General features: G+C 37.7%; 1 long non-coding RNA gene across 2 annotated transcripts in view; it reads left to right on the top strand.

The window, feature by feature from the left end:
* Positions 1-12108, top strand: part of LOC140617845 (uncharacterized) — an 80535-nt gene extending 68427 nt beyond the window's left edge. For both annotated transcript variants that reach the window (XR_012017990.1, XR_012017991.1), the window contains one exon: positions 8421-12108. This is a non-coding gene — a long non-coding RNA (uncharacterized lncRNA). The remainder of the gene's footprint in view (positions 1-8420) is intronic.
* Positions 12109-15052: the final 2944 nt, after the last annotated feature.

Below are 15052 nucleotides of genomic sequence, written 5' to 3'. Positions count from 1 at the left end.
AGTGGTGTAGCTGCTACGGAAAACAGTTTGGCAGTTCCTCAAATGGTACATGTCGAGTTACCATATGGCCCAGCCATTCCATTCCTGGGTACATGCAGAAGAGAATTAATGACATCAATTCACACAAATACTAGTAAATGAATGTTCATAGCAGTTTTACTCACAATAGCCAAAAAGCAGATGCAACCTAAATATCCATCAACAAATTAATAGATTAACAACTATAGTATATCTACACAATGGAATGTTATTAAACTATATAAAGGAATAAGGAACTGATACATGCTATAAAATGGATGAACCTTGAAAACATGATAAGTGAAAGGAACCGGACACAAAAGGCTATATACTGAATGACTCCATTTATAAGAAATATCTGGAATGGGGAAATCCATAGAAGACAGAAGATGAATCAGTGGCGACCAGGAGCTGTGGGAAGGAAAAAAAGATGGTGATTGTTGCTGGGCATGGGGTTTCTTTGTGGGGAGATGAAAATGTTCTGGAAGTGAGGTGATGGTTGTACAATCTTATCAATGTGCTTGAGACCACTGAGTTGTATTTAAAAGGGTCATAATTTTTTGTATGCGAGTCATGTTTCAATTTTTAAAGAATCAATGTGAGTTCACAGAAAAGGAGATACATGAAACTTATTGTGAATATAAAGAATATTGCAAACCCTGATATAATTGATTTTGGAGTCGTTTCTTACCATTCTGTTACTCTGATACCAACTATTGGCATAAATATTTGAAGCTGATGGTGAAAAACATTTATACAGTAGTGAGGCTGCATTTTTCAAAAACAAGATGAATAGAGAATTTGCATGCCCAAAGCTAAGAATTCGGGAGGAAGAAATGAAACATGGGAAATAAATACATACAGACAGGAATAATATCATTTTGAATGAGTTCAGCACTGTTGCTTATGGTAAGAAATAGTTTGAAATAACAGTGAGAGAAAAGAAAGAAGAAAGGAAATTTGCAGGAAATTTGGATTTTAATTTGAGAAAACTTCTATGGTCATTCTCATTATTTCTTAATAGTGTGTGTAAATTCTGTCTCCATAGCAGTAGCCTCTCCAGTGAGTCATGACTGTATCATCCATTAGGGCTTCTCAAACTCTAGTGTACGTTTGAATCACCTGGGACCTTGTTAAATGTAGATGCTTGTTTGGTAGGTCTTGGGTAGAACTTGAGATTCTGCCTTTCTGAAGAACTCACTGCTGATAATGCTAATTGACCACAGGTTATCACCCTTCAAGTAGCAAGATTTTAACGTGACTTTTTTGTTCTTCTCAGTACTGTGCTTAATAAAGGCCACCCAATGGATAGATGTTGAATAAATAGATGACTTTCTATGCTGTGATAAATGTCTTTCCTATTTATATTTTCCTAGGCACACATAAAGATTAGGGAAATTGTAGCACATCATAACATGAGGAAAATATTGTGGATTCCATCAGATATTTCTTTCCTGTATAATCTCAGAGCACATGCTGCTGCCAGATTTTTGCGCGTAAGCAATATGAACTGCAGTCAGCTGTGAAAGTTTACCTCCCTCATACATGGAAATTACTTCAATAAATGTTACTTGCATAAGTGAGATTGAATGTAAACACATAGATGCCTAAGCCTCTTGCTTATCTCCATCTCCGTACGGGTAACCATAGCTGAAAAAGTTGGAGCATCTCATCATGGGCCTTTTGACCTACAGGCAAGCACAGCATAGAATCCACTGTCCTTCTTCACACCATGAATTGCTTCATGGAAACTTCTCTCACAGAGGAAGTACAGAACCTAATGAAGTCTGTTATCTCCTTCGCTATTTCCTCTTAGGTTAGAAGAAAATGACACTCTATGTTACTCCAGATTTAAAATAGTTTTTGCCAAATAGAATTTCCCAGGCCCATAAGCAAACAAGGCAGGCAGGACCAACCTGTTTACTTGAGAGTTAGCCTCTCGAGGACAGGGTCTTAAGCCATTAGTTATCAAAGCAATCATTCCATAGCATTTATTGAACATCTACTATGTGCTTCAGCACTGTCATGGTTTCTTTAATCATCACAATACCTGAAGAAACATAAAATTCTTGAGAAGAAGGACTTTGGCCTGTTTAACATAGTACATCTAATAGCTGGAATGACGCTTGATACATAGCAGGTATGCAGTAAACATTAGTTGATTGATCAAATGACCTATGAATTAGATAATGTTCTTTTAAATATTTTTAAATTTAAATTAAATTTAATTAACATATAGTGTATCATTAGTTTCAGAGGTAGACTTTAGTGATTCATCAGTTACATATAATGCTCAGTTATCATTCCATTAATGCCCATCACCCAGTTATTCCATCCCCCCACCAACCTCCAATCCAGCAACCCTCAGTTTGTTTCCTATAGGAGTCTGTATGGTTTGTCTCCCTCTCTGCTTCTATTTTTCCCTCTCTTCCCCTATGTTCATATGTTCTGTTTCTTAAATTCCATATATGAATGAAATCATTTGATATTTGTGTTTCCCTGACTGACTTATTTTGCTTAGCATAATATCCATCCACATTGTTGCAAATGGTAAGATTTCATTCTTTTTGATGGCTGAGTAGTGCAGTGTGTGTGCGTGTGTATGTGTGTGTGTATGTGTGTGTGACATCTTCTTTATTCATTCATCTGTTGATGGACATCTGGGCCCTTTCCATATTTTGGCTATTATGAACATTGCTGCTATAAACATTAGGGTGCATGTGTCCCGTTGAATCACTATGTTTATATCCTTTCAGTAAACATCTAGTAGCACAATTGCTGGCTTCTAGGGTAGCTGTATTTTTACCTTTTTGAGGAATTTCTATATTGTTTTCTAGGGTGGCTACACCAGTTTGTATTCCCACCAACAGTGTAAGAGAGTTGCCTTTTTTTCTTATTCCTCACCAACATATGTTGTTTCCTGAGTATTTAATTTTAGCCATTCTGGCAGGTGTGAGGTAATATCTCATTGTGGTTTTGATTTGTATTTCTCTGATGCTTAGCATTCTTTCATGTCTGTTGACCATTTGTATATCTTCTTTGGAGAAATGTCTGTTCAGGTTCTCTACCCATTTCTTGACTGGATTTTTTGTATTTTGGTGTGTTGAGTTTGGTGTGTTTTGTATTTTGGTGTGTGAGATAAGTTCTTTATAGATTTTGGATACTAGCCCTTTATCTGGTAAGACATTTACAAATATCTTCTCCCATTCTGTAGGTTGCCTTTTAGTTTTGTTGACTATTTCCTTTGCTGTACAAAAGCTTTTTATCTTGATGAAGTCCCAATAGTTCATTTTTGCTTTTGTTTCCCTTGCCTTTGAAGACATATCTAGCGAGAAGTTGCTGTGGCCATTGTCAAGGAGGTTGCTGCTTGTGTCCTCCTCTAGGATTTTGGAGATGGATTCCTGTTTCACATTTATGTCTTTCATCCATTTTGAGCTTAGTTCTGTATATGGTGTAAGAAAGTTGTTCAGTTTCATTCTTTTGAATGTGGCTGTCCAATTTTCCCCAACATCACTTGTTGAGAGACTTTTTTCCATTGGATATTCTTTCCTGCTTTGTCAAAGATTGGTTGACCATAGAGTTGAGGGCCCATTTCTGGGTTCTCTATTCTGTTACATTGATCTATGTATCTGTTTTTGTGCCATTACCACACTGCCTTGATGATCACCATTTGTAATACAGCTTGAAGTCTGCAATTGTGATACCTCCAGCTTTGGTTTTCTTTTTCAACATTCCTTTGGCTCTTCAGAGTCTTCTCTGGTTCCATACAAATTTTAGGATTCTTTGTTCCAGCTCTGTGAAAAATGTTGTTGGATTTTGACAAGGATTACATTGAATGTGTACATTGCTTTTGGTAGTATAGACATTTTAACAATATTTTTTTTTCCAATCCATGAGCATGGAATGTTTTTCCCTTTCTTTATGTCTTCCTCAATTTCTTTCATAAATATTCTATAGTTTTCATAGTATATATCCTTTACCTCTTTGGTTAGATTTATTCCTAGGTATCTTACAGTTTTTGGTATAAATAGTAAATGGGATCACTTTCATGCTTTCTCTTTCTTCTGCCTCCTTGTTAGTGTATAGAAATGCAGCTGACTTCTGTGCACTGGTTTTATATCCTGCCACTTTGCTTAATTCCTGTATCAGTTCTAGCAATTTTCGGGTGGAGTCTTTTAAGGCTTTCAACCTAGAGTATCATGTCATTTGTGAAAAGTGAAAGATAGTGTTCTAATTTTATAGGAAAAGAGCCCCAAAAGTTCAGAGAAAAATATAACTTCCCTTAAATCACACAGCTAGTGGATGATGGGGCAGAATTCAAAAGGTGGTCCACGAGCCTCTGAAATATACATGGCATCAGTCACGCTCTTCCTTTATCTTCTACTGTTCAAAACGCATGGCTCTTTCATCTCCCAGGGGTTTGCTCAAGTATTGTGTGCCTTGCTTTTTTCCTTCTTATTCTGACAAGAAGTCAAGTCTTCTCTTTTGACACAAACTCCATATTAGTATAAATTCAGCTAAAGAGAACCAGGTCTAAGTTTTTGTAAACATAGGTCATTCACAAAGTGTAGTAACTAATTACCAGTAACACAATGGTGTGTCTTGGAATTCTGTCCGAGAACCACTATACTCGGAGTTGTTAGATTTAGCAAAAAGAAATATAAAATGCCCAGTTTGAGCTTGAATTTCAAGTGAACATCAAATATTATAATATTAATATGATGCATTATTTGGTATACACATACTATTGTTTGTTTTTCTGAAATTCAAGTTTAACTAGGCCTACTGTGTTTTATCTGGAATCCTAACTACACTAGATCACACCCCTGCCCAACATAGTAACAGAAGCCAAAAAGTACTGGTTGAGTGGATAAATAAATTGATTAATAGAAGAGTAGAAAAATAAATGAACAAATGATCATTCAGAACCTCTAATTTTCTATTTTGGGCATATTTAGACAAAAATTAGCCTGTATCCTATTTGCTATCAGCTTCAACATCATCATATGTCCTTGGAGGCAGGGCTTATCATTGGGGCCAGGAGAGTCATATGGCTTGGACTGCACAGTCATCAGAAAGGGCTCTCGTTTTAGGCTTTCAGTCATATCTTTAGATTGCATTATTCATGGAAATGGGAATGGAAAAAAAATGTTTATCAAACAACTTTAAAATTGTATTTCATTGAATAGACCACACTGCAAGCCCCATATTAGTTTGGTACTGTCATTGCAATAATCTACTACATACTTAGGGACTTACAACAGTGCAGATTTATTAGCTTACAGTTCTGGATGTCAGAGTCTGAAAAATGGGTCATAGAAGGCTAAAATCAGGGTGTTGGCAGGGCTGTATCCATTCTGGGAGCTCTAGGGGAGAATCCATCTTGTTTTTTCCAGCTTCAAGGGGCCACCTGCATTCCTTGGTGCCTGGCCCCCTTCAGCAATGGCATTACTCCAGCGTCTGCTTCTCACCTCACTTCTGTGATTCCTACCCTCTTGCCTCCCTTTCATAAGGACTCTTGTGATTACAAGAGTCAGATAATCCAGGATAATCTCCCCATTTATGGAACCTTAATCATATTTTCAAAAATCTCAGTTATCAGTAAGGTAACATATTCACAGGTTCTGGGGATTTTGATGCAGACAACTCTAGGACCATTATTTGGCCTATAACATGTACTGTAGTTAGTGTGTAATGATATTGCCCAGTGCTCTCTACAAATGCTAAATGTAATCCTTTAAAGTATACCAATATTTTTATAGTTTCTTCTGTTATTTTTTCATGTTTTAATATCCCTGGAGCCTCTTCTGATTTCTGAGAGTTTCTACTTGAAGCAATGTGATTTCTTATCTCAATAAAGGAAGCATTGCACAGTTTGGTACACTAGACTGGTGGTTCTCAATCTTGGTTCACATTAGAGTAAACTGAGCATTTTTTAAAAAAATCCCAATGCAAGGCTGCATACTAAAGAAATTAAATCAGGATATCTGGGGGAAGGTATCCAGGCTTCAGTATTTTTAAAAGCACCCCTGTGTAATTCTAATGTGTGTCCAAAACTGAGAATCACTTCACTCTATTTAGCCTTGACTGCTAAGCTAACTTGTTTTCTTCCTTTACTTTTTCCTTGTTTTAAAATTTATTTTTATTTATTATTTTCTTCTTATTGAAGTATAGTTAATGTACAATATTACATTAATATTGAGTGTACAACATAGTGATTTGACAATTCTAGATGTTATGCTGGGCCCATCACAAGTGTAGCTAGTGGGCTGTCACCATACAAGGCTGTCACAATACTATTGATTATATTCCCTGTGCTGTATCTTTTATCCTCATGACTTACTCATTTTGTAGTGGGAAACCTGTACCTCCCACTCCCCTTTACCCATTTTTGCTCCCTATTCCTTAGTCTAGTCTGCTTTTCTTGCTATCTGCAAATTTGTCTCTCTCCCTTATTGGACCATGTTATTTTGATTGTATCATACTCAATAAGGAAAGACATAGAGGGGATCCCTGGGTGGCGCAGCGGTTTGGCGCCTGCCTTTGGCCCAGGGCGCGATCCTGGAGACCCGGGATCGAATCCCACATCAGGCTCCCAGTGCATGGAGCTTGCTTCTCCCTCTGCCTGTGTCTCTGCCTCTCTCTCTCTCTCTGTGACTATCATAAATAAATAAAAATTTAAAAAAAAAAAAAAGGAAAGACATAGAGATGCTCTCAAAATAATCAATATGGTGTGGCTTGGTGTGGACAGTGCTGTGCTAGGAATGAAAAAATGGACTACTTTTCCCCAAGAAGCAACTTCTTTACCTCTCTGACTTTCAGCTTCCTTATCTGTAGAATGGGGGGTTTGGAATAAAATTTCTAAAGTCTTTTCTAATTTATAAACCTGACAATTCTAAATATAGAAAGGAAAACAAGATCTTATGGAAGGTGTTCTGAATCCCAAAGCTGAAGATTAGATCTGATTTAATTTAAGGCAAACAGTTTTATTCTATGCATCACTGTTTGTCTTGGTTTGTTTTCCCCAGAAGCAGAATATGAGACAAGTATTGGAGTATGAGTGATTTAGTTAGGAGGCAACCCCAGGAAGCACCAGGATAGCAAGGCAGATGATTCAGGTTATTCTCTGTATTTCAGTGTCAGTGTGGGTAACTGGAGCTCCATCCCACTGGGAACGCTGGAGATGGTGTAGAACATGAGGCTCAGAGTTATCACACCAGAAGGTAGAGGTTAAGGTAAGGGGAGGTGCTGCATACTGATTTTTAATATTTGTCAGTCTTTGGTTGATGGCTGCTCCTGGGGACTATTAATTCTCTAGTCATTTCAGCCTGCTGTGTGTAGAGGGAGAGAAATGCAGTGGCAAGAGAAGCCCTTGGGCAAATAGATGCAAATGGTGACATTTGGATGTCAGGTCAATGTGCACCACAGGGTTAGGACCAATGGGGATATGGACAGATGCTAATGTGGCTCTTTTAAAAAAATAGCAACAAATTCTTGTTCTTTATATATTAATTAATGTATTTGAGGAATAAATAAATTAACATTTCTGAAGCACTTTGAGGACCGTCCCCACCCTTTAGGAAAGCTGCTGTAGGCAGACAGACTATGGCAACAAATGTATTCTCCCTGTATAAAAAGGTTTTCTTGGTGATGAGCATTGGGTGTTATATGCAACTGATGAATTATTGAACTCTACATCTGAAATTAATGATGTATTATATGTTGGCTAATTGAATTTAAATAAAAATTAATAAAAGACTCTCTTAGATATTTTTAGACAGCAGATGAAAATTTTCAGTTTGTTTCAGCACCATTTAGTGAGATTCTGTTTCAGGCCACTAAATGACATTTTTTGTTTCAGGCCACTAAATGACATTTTTTCTTCAAATATCAGAAGGTTAAGGAGCTAGATTTTCAATATTAAAAGTAAATGAAAATATATTACTTGCAGGTATGACAAATCCCTATGTAGGTGTTAAGGAGAAAAGGTGTTGCTCGTATGCTATGTGTCTTGTGTTTTAGCCCAAAGGGAGAAAGATGTCCTTTCCATATCTATGCCAGATCCTGCAGACATATACTAGAAACACACAGATTTACTTTCTCTCCACTGAGTTAAAAATGTTACCACTAGTGTTCAGGTTCATCATAGCTATGTTCTTCTAAAACCATCAACTCCTTCCATGTCTTCTTGTAGGGCACAGAACAAGATAGTTTGACCATCTCTCAGCCTAACCATTCCAGAATGTTCATGGCACTGGATGATTTTTTTTTAAGTTGGATAAATAGCATAGATTTATCTCCAAGTTTGAAATCTTACTCAAAATTTCTTCTTTATAGTAAAAGAATGGTAAATGTTTTGCCTTTAGATCCATAACCCTTAGCTCTCTCAATATCTTTTTTAGAATCTTCACTATGACACTGATGGAACCACAGAGTCCATGAGCCAGATGCAACCTAGTGCAAAGTCTGGGGGATGGAGAAAGTGTGGTGAATGGAGCTTGTTCCCTCAACATTAATGAATCCATAGTTTTAGACTGTCTCCAAAATAGGAGCATATATTCACATCCATCAAGACCACCTAATCTCATCTGAGCTGCCAGAATGACAAACGCTGCATGAATGACCCCAGACTAGACCAACAGAAGACCATTCACTTCAACCTACCTCAAACTGCTTATCCACGGAATTATGAGTAAACAAAATGGTTGTTTTGAATCACTGGGTTTGTTATACAAAAAATAGATTAGTAATATAATTTGTTAAACAGAAATTAATGAGTGTTTAATATGGGAAGCCTTGGACATCTCAAAAATATTTGAAAGGCAATTTAGCTCTAGTTTAAATCTCTCAAGTTTTTGTTATGAACCCTTTATCAATGTAGGTCCATTGTTGTCAGATATGTATTCTGAATTTTTTCTGCCACTCCTTTGTTTATGCAGACATTGAGCATGGGGATGCCTTTTCTTGTTTCTTAGCCTGCCCATAGCAAGCAGCTGTTCAAAATCAACCTCCTTGTGGACGCCTGGGTGGCTCAGAGGTTGAGTGTCTGCCTTAGGCTCAGGGTGTGACCCCGGGTCCAGGGATTGAGCGCCAAATCAGGCTCCCTGCATGGAGCCTGCTTCTCCCTCTGCCTGTGTCTCTGCCTCTCTCTCTCTCTCTGTCTCTCCCTGTGTGTCTCTCATGAATAAATAAATAAAATCTTAAAAAAAAAGATTTTAAAAAACAAAAAACAAAATCAACCTCCTTCACAATGTTTACCCTGATCAGTCTGATTTTTTCATACACTAAACTTATACAATCATGAATAGATTCTACATATTTCATGCTTAGTCAATCAATTCAAAAGTCTTAACCTCTAGTCTAGACTCTAAGTCAATCAATTCGAAAGTCTTAACCTCTAGTCTAGACTCTAAGCTTCTTGCAGGAGAGATGATACCGGCACCTAGTATTGTATCTTTCACATGATTCAATATGGGTGAAGCTCTACCCAAAAACGTAGGTATCCCAATGATCTACTATCTACTGTTGGTTAAGTTAATACATGGTAGGAGGGAAAGAGCCAAGGAAACAATGAAACATTCTTAGTCCCTGGATATTTTCCTTTTGGCTATGCATCTGTGTTCACTACTTTTTATGACCATTAGCTTTATAGATTCCAAATGATTTTATTAGTGGTGGAGAAATATCAAGGGAGTATTATCATTAGAATCAGTGTGAAGTATTGTTGCTGTGCTGAATGTAGTTGCAAGAGTTATAGTAGAGTTTGAAAAGGAGATGGCAGGGGTGCTGCCCCAGCATAATGAAGTGAATAAGGGCAAAAGACCTTCAATACATTTGTCGTACTGAATTCCACTGAATTAGCCTCATCTCCACTTTCTTATTTTTCTTTCTTTCTTCCTTACTACAGCATACTTGGGGAGCAGATTGAAACTCTGATCCTCATTATAGTCAGTAAGATCAACCCTACATAGAAGGATTTCTTTTCACTTTAGTGATACTATCTTTTGAACTTCAAGAAGGTCAGATTTCAGGGATATTACATTTCTGGTGAATGAGCCTTTATGGTCAGTGATAATTTTAAAACCCACTCCCTAGTGGAGAATCACTGGCAGCTAGTACTGGGACTCAACGGGGTCTCTAAGAAGATCTAAGTAACACAAGCATAAAAATGCAAGTGAAATGTCAGTCTACACTTTCCTCTATGGAATATAAGGCAAAATCTAGAAACATTCAAGGCTGACCTAGCAGAGAATCTGAAAACAAAGACAATTTCTTTGGACAATTAATCCAGAGGTTGAAATGGATGCCTCTTGGAATAAGAACTAAAGGATCTTCTTTCACACTTTCTCCATTTCAAGTTTAAGGGTTCAAAGGTGGTGACTGGCTAAGAGTCAAAGCTTTATTGCCAAACTAGTCTAAATCAAGATGTCATAACTAGCTGTGTGATTATGAATAGGTTACTTAGCTTTTATTAGTATTTATCTTATAATTTATTTTTTATCTGTAAACTTAGCCCATATATGCTATAACCTATAGATTGCTTTACACTTTCATGATAAATAAGAGTCATGCAAAAAATGTTAATTTTTATTATGCAATGTGGCTAACTTGGTCTTACATTGGTTAAGAAAATCCTTTTGCATTAGCAGCTTAGGTCAGAACTCCAGAAGTTGACTTTAGACAAAGCTGTATTTAGAAGTGATTTGTTATGAAATTGCTCCCAGAAAAGACCAGTAAAGGAGTGAGGGAAGCTTAATAGGGAACACAAAGAAACTAAATGAGGATGGGGAAATCTCACATGAATTCCCAGCTCAGCCCGACTCCAAGAGGAGCTTCATAATTTGTCCTACCTATGATGAGGGAATTGGGATTTCACAGTTCAGCACCAAGCAGTCGTCAGTAAAGGTTCTCTCTGGCAAATATAGACTCTTAGCTCTTCTGGCTATAGTGTGCAGGCAAAATGGTTTGAGTAGTTTAAGAATGTTTATCCAATAAGAGGCACATGGGTGCTTCTTTATTAGAAGCAAAACACACAGAATGAGGGTGAAGAATGATGGAAAAGTGCTGAATAGTCTCAGGAAAGAAGATGAATTTATTTACATGGTATATATCCTTTTTACCATGTACTAGTTGTATTTTAAAAACTTAATGAGAGATGACAAGGCTCTACTTTCAAATGAATATATTACACTGGTCAATGTGAAATATTTCCGACTCAACTTTGCTTCCATGTGAATGCACCCATATGGATGAATACATTTTGAATTATCTGACCTTTTCTGTTCAGATTTTCAGAACAGTACTAACCAACACATGACAGAATCACTTTCATTTCTAACTCTTCATTTTAATTCTAATTGACTTTAGAATAGAACCACCCAGAAGAAGACACTTGGGTACCCAATGATCCAGAGTATAAGCATGTAGCCAAGAGTTTCTGTGACTCCTCAGGGGAGTTGCAGGGAAAGAATGAAGCATATGTCCTCTTTCAAGGCTCTGCTCTGGCTAGGTGTGTGATACCTGAGCAACTTGCTCAGTTTCTTCAATAATAGTGACAATCATTATTGGAAACAACCTACCACATGTCATGTTCTTACCTTGCACTAGGCATTTTGCTAAGTGCTTTACACATGTAGAATTTAGGATTCAAGTAAAGCAATGATATAGATATGATTATGATTTTATGAATGAGGAGGTGAGCCTTACTGATTGGTACTGAAATAGGGAAGCTCAGCTCATTTTCTCTGAAGGTAACACAAACTCTGGAGTGCAATTTATACTCCAGAGCTTCCTTTGGGATCAGCTGAAGTTGGGAATTTACCTGAACACTCTCCATCATCATTTGGCTTCTTCCTTTTTGACCAGCTTCCCTCATTCCTTCATCAGTCTTTTCTGATAGCAATTCCTTAAAAAATCATTGCATTGGAGTAGTTTGGTGGCTCAGTCAGTTGGATATCTAACTCTCGGTTTCAGCTCAGGTCATGATCTCAGGGTCATGGGATTGAGCCCTGTGTCAGGCTCTATGCTGAGTGCAGAGTCCACTTGATATTCTCTCCCTCTGCCTCTCCCCACCCTCACTCATGATCACTCTCTCACTATTTCTCAAATAAATAAATAAATAAATATTTTTTAAAAAAATTGCTTGCAAATCAATTCTTATTCAGGGGTATCTTGCCTAAGACACTAGTCTAAAGGATTGTGTGTGTGTTTTTTTTAACCAATTATAATACTAAAAAAGGTCAATGATACTACTTGCTTAACCTTGCCACAAGTGTGATGAGGATGACAACTCACATTTGAACTCAGATTTGGCTCCTTCTCAAACTCATGTTCTGAACACTATCTTTTAATTTCTCCCAGTAAACTAAGGAGATCACGCCAACTAAAGTATAACTTAACAGATAACTTTACAGTATCATGACTCTGATAATGTCCATCCCACCCCCACCCCCTTCAATGTAAGAAGATCTAGTTCTTCTCAGATATCCAAGATATTGAAACTCTCTGAATATCTCTTATAAGAATCTGTAGGATCTGGGGGTAGTGACAGGAGGGAACAAACCTCCCTCCCCTATTAGTTCATTTCTGTAGTCTGAGAAGATTTGTTTTTCTCATTTTTTGTTTCTCCATGTAGGGAAATGCTTTAGACATTCTGTCACAGTGAAGGGAAGGGAGAAATACGAATTTAAGGAAGGGATGGAAGGAGAATAATTGAGTCCTATTTGGAAAATGCAGAATCTTTTATGATAAAGCCCTTGGTTCTCTGGATTCTGGGCTTTGTGTGTGGGCAGTGTAGAGCTTTTCTGGCTAGTCCTTTTAGTCATTCCACCCATCCAACCTGCTCTGCCAAATATTTCCAGATGAATAACTCTCACCCAACTTAAAACCAGTACTAACTGTGGCACTAAAGCTGTTTTTATTTCCTCCAAATCCCCACTTTAATGCCTGCTTTCCAATCTGTTACACAGCAACCTTATTACTTAACCACAAAAAGGATCTGAGTTCTCCTCATTAGTGGACTGAAGACACATGTAAGGGGTCTATCAGGGATTACCTCCTAGTATTGACAAAGAAATTACAGGTTGGCTCGTTAAAGATCACATTTCTGAGAGAAGCTGAGGCTGCAGTCAGGTTAAGTATGAAGTCTTGGTGGGGTTTAGCATAAGTGGTTGTACAGAAGTTATTCCTATAAGCTTCAATCATTAGACAAATATCAGTACATTATTATTTATCTTTAAGTCATTTATTTATTTATTTATTTATTTAATTTTTATTTATTTATGATAGTCACACACACAGAGAGAGAGAGAGAGAGAGAGGCAGAGACATAGGCAGAGGGAGAAGCAGGCTCCATGCACCGGGAGCCCGAAGTGGGATTCGATCCCGTGTCTCCAAGATCGCGCCCTGGGCCAAAGGCAGGCACTAAACAGCTGCGCCACCCAGGGATCCCTATCTTTAAGTCATTTATAAAATAAACATAATATATGCACAAGATATATAATAAATGTACTTAGCCAGAATTACCTGGAAACAGAACGTGAGGCAAGGATTGAGTGCCGAAGCTTTATTTGGGAGATTCAGACCCAGGGCATTGTGGGTGGAGGAGACAAAAGAAAGTGCAGGGATAGGAGGAAAACAAGATAATAGGGATACTTTACTAGTCACTGCTTCATGATAATCTGTGAATAGATACAGTATGTTGCCTGACAGGTGTGTTTGCTCAGAGCCACATGATGTCTCTGGACAGGAGTTATAAAGATTCTGCTCATAGAACAGTCCATAACAGATTAAGGTGTGGACATTTATTTATTTGCTCCTTCCTGTGTCCTATCTTCCGCTGGTCAAAGGTGGCCCCATAGAGCACTGGCTTTTCTACACATGCAATTTGTTCATCCAACTGATTTAGCAGCTCCTCAGGATGACAGGTCCCACGCCTCACAGTGTAGCATTTTACATTAGTCCAGATGTCATGAGACAAACCAACATTTCAGCTGTGAAGAGGGCCTGACATTCTTATGGAAAGCAACTTGCAGTCAGGCTACTAAGGCCAAGCAGAATTGGTCATTTGTGTGCTAAGACCAGAGAAAGTTACAATGAATCTAGAAGAGGTTGGCATGAAGGAATGTGAAGATACAAATAAAATGTGCAAGATAAAATACTATGTCATGAATAACTAGGAATTATATTATGCTTATAATGGTTTAACAATAGATATATTTTATAGAGAAATTTTCTGTGTGTGTGGTGTTGTGCTAAGACTGTCACATGAGCAGGTTCATTTGGCTTTATGGACAATTGACTGGAAAATGGCCACTGTCTCCTATTCCTCTTTACCATACCCTTTGCAAAATGATGTCATAGCAATGCTAATCCAGGGAAGGAATCTATTTCCTTCCCCCTTGAGTTTGAGTTTGAGTTTAAATATGTGACTATTGCTTGGGCCAATAAAATGCAGTGGAAGTGATTGTATAACAACTCCAAGCCTTAGGAGGCCATGTGCACTGGTGCCCTCTCTCTTTGATCTCTGCCACCAGGAGAACAAATGTGGGGTACAGTTGGATAATGAGAGATCACATAGAGCACAGATGAGCCACCCCACCTATGGTCATCCTTGACTAGCCAGACTTGACTGACCAACCAATTCATCAAAGGTGCATAAGCAAGCCAGCCCAAATCAGGCAAACCCAAGGTAGATCTTCAGAGCCTCCTAGCCAACCCATAGATTCTTAAGCAAAAATACATGTTATTGTTAAGTCACTGAGGTTTTGTGCATATTTTTTTATGCAGCATTATTGTGGCTATAGGTTACAGTCCAAAGCTTACCAACAATCCTACAAGGTAGACATGATTTTTTGTTGTTGTTTTAACAGATATGAAAACAGGAGACATTAAACGACTTGGTCAAGATTATATGCTAAACATTCGATTGGAACTCAGGAATGTCTAACTCCATGGTTTTAATTGCTATACTTTACTGCTTTGTTTCTTTTTTTCTAGATCCTTGATCATTATTTCTCCTGACTAATGACTGTGA

The sequence above is a fragment of the Canis lupus genome, chromosome 26 (genome assembly GCF_048164855.1).
Source record: "Canis lupus baileyi chromosome 26, mCanLup2.hap1, whole genome shotgun sequence".
Lineage (NCBI taxonomy): Eukaryota > Metazoa > Chordata > Mammalia > Carnivora > Canidae > Canis > Canis lupus.
The sequence above is the reverse complement of the archived record's forward strand: the minus strand, read 5'-3'. Positions and strand labels throughout refer to the sequence as shown.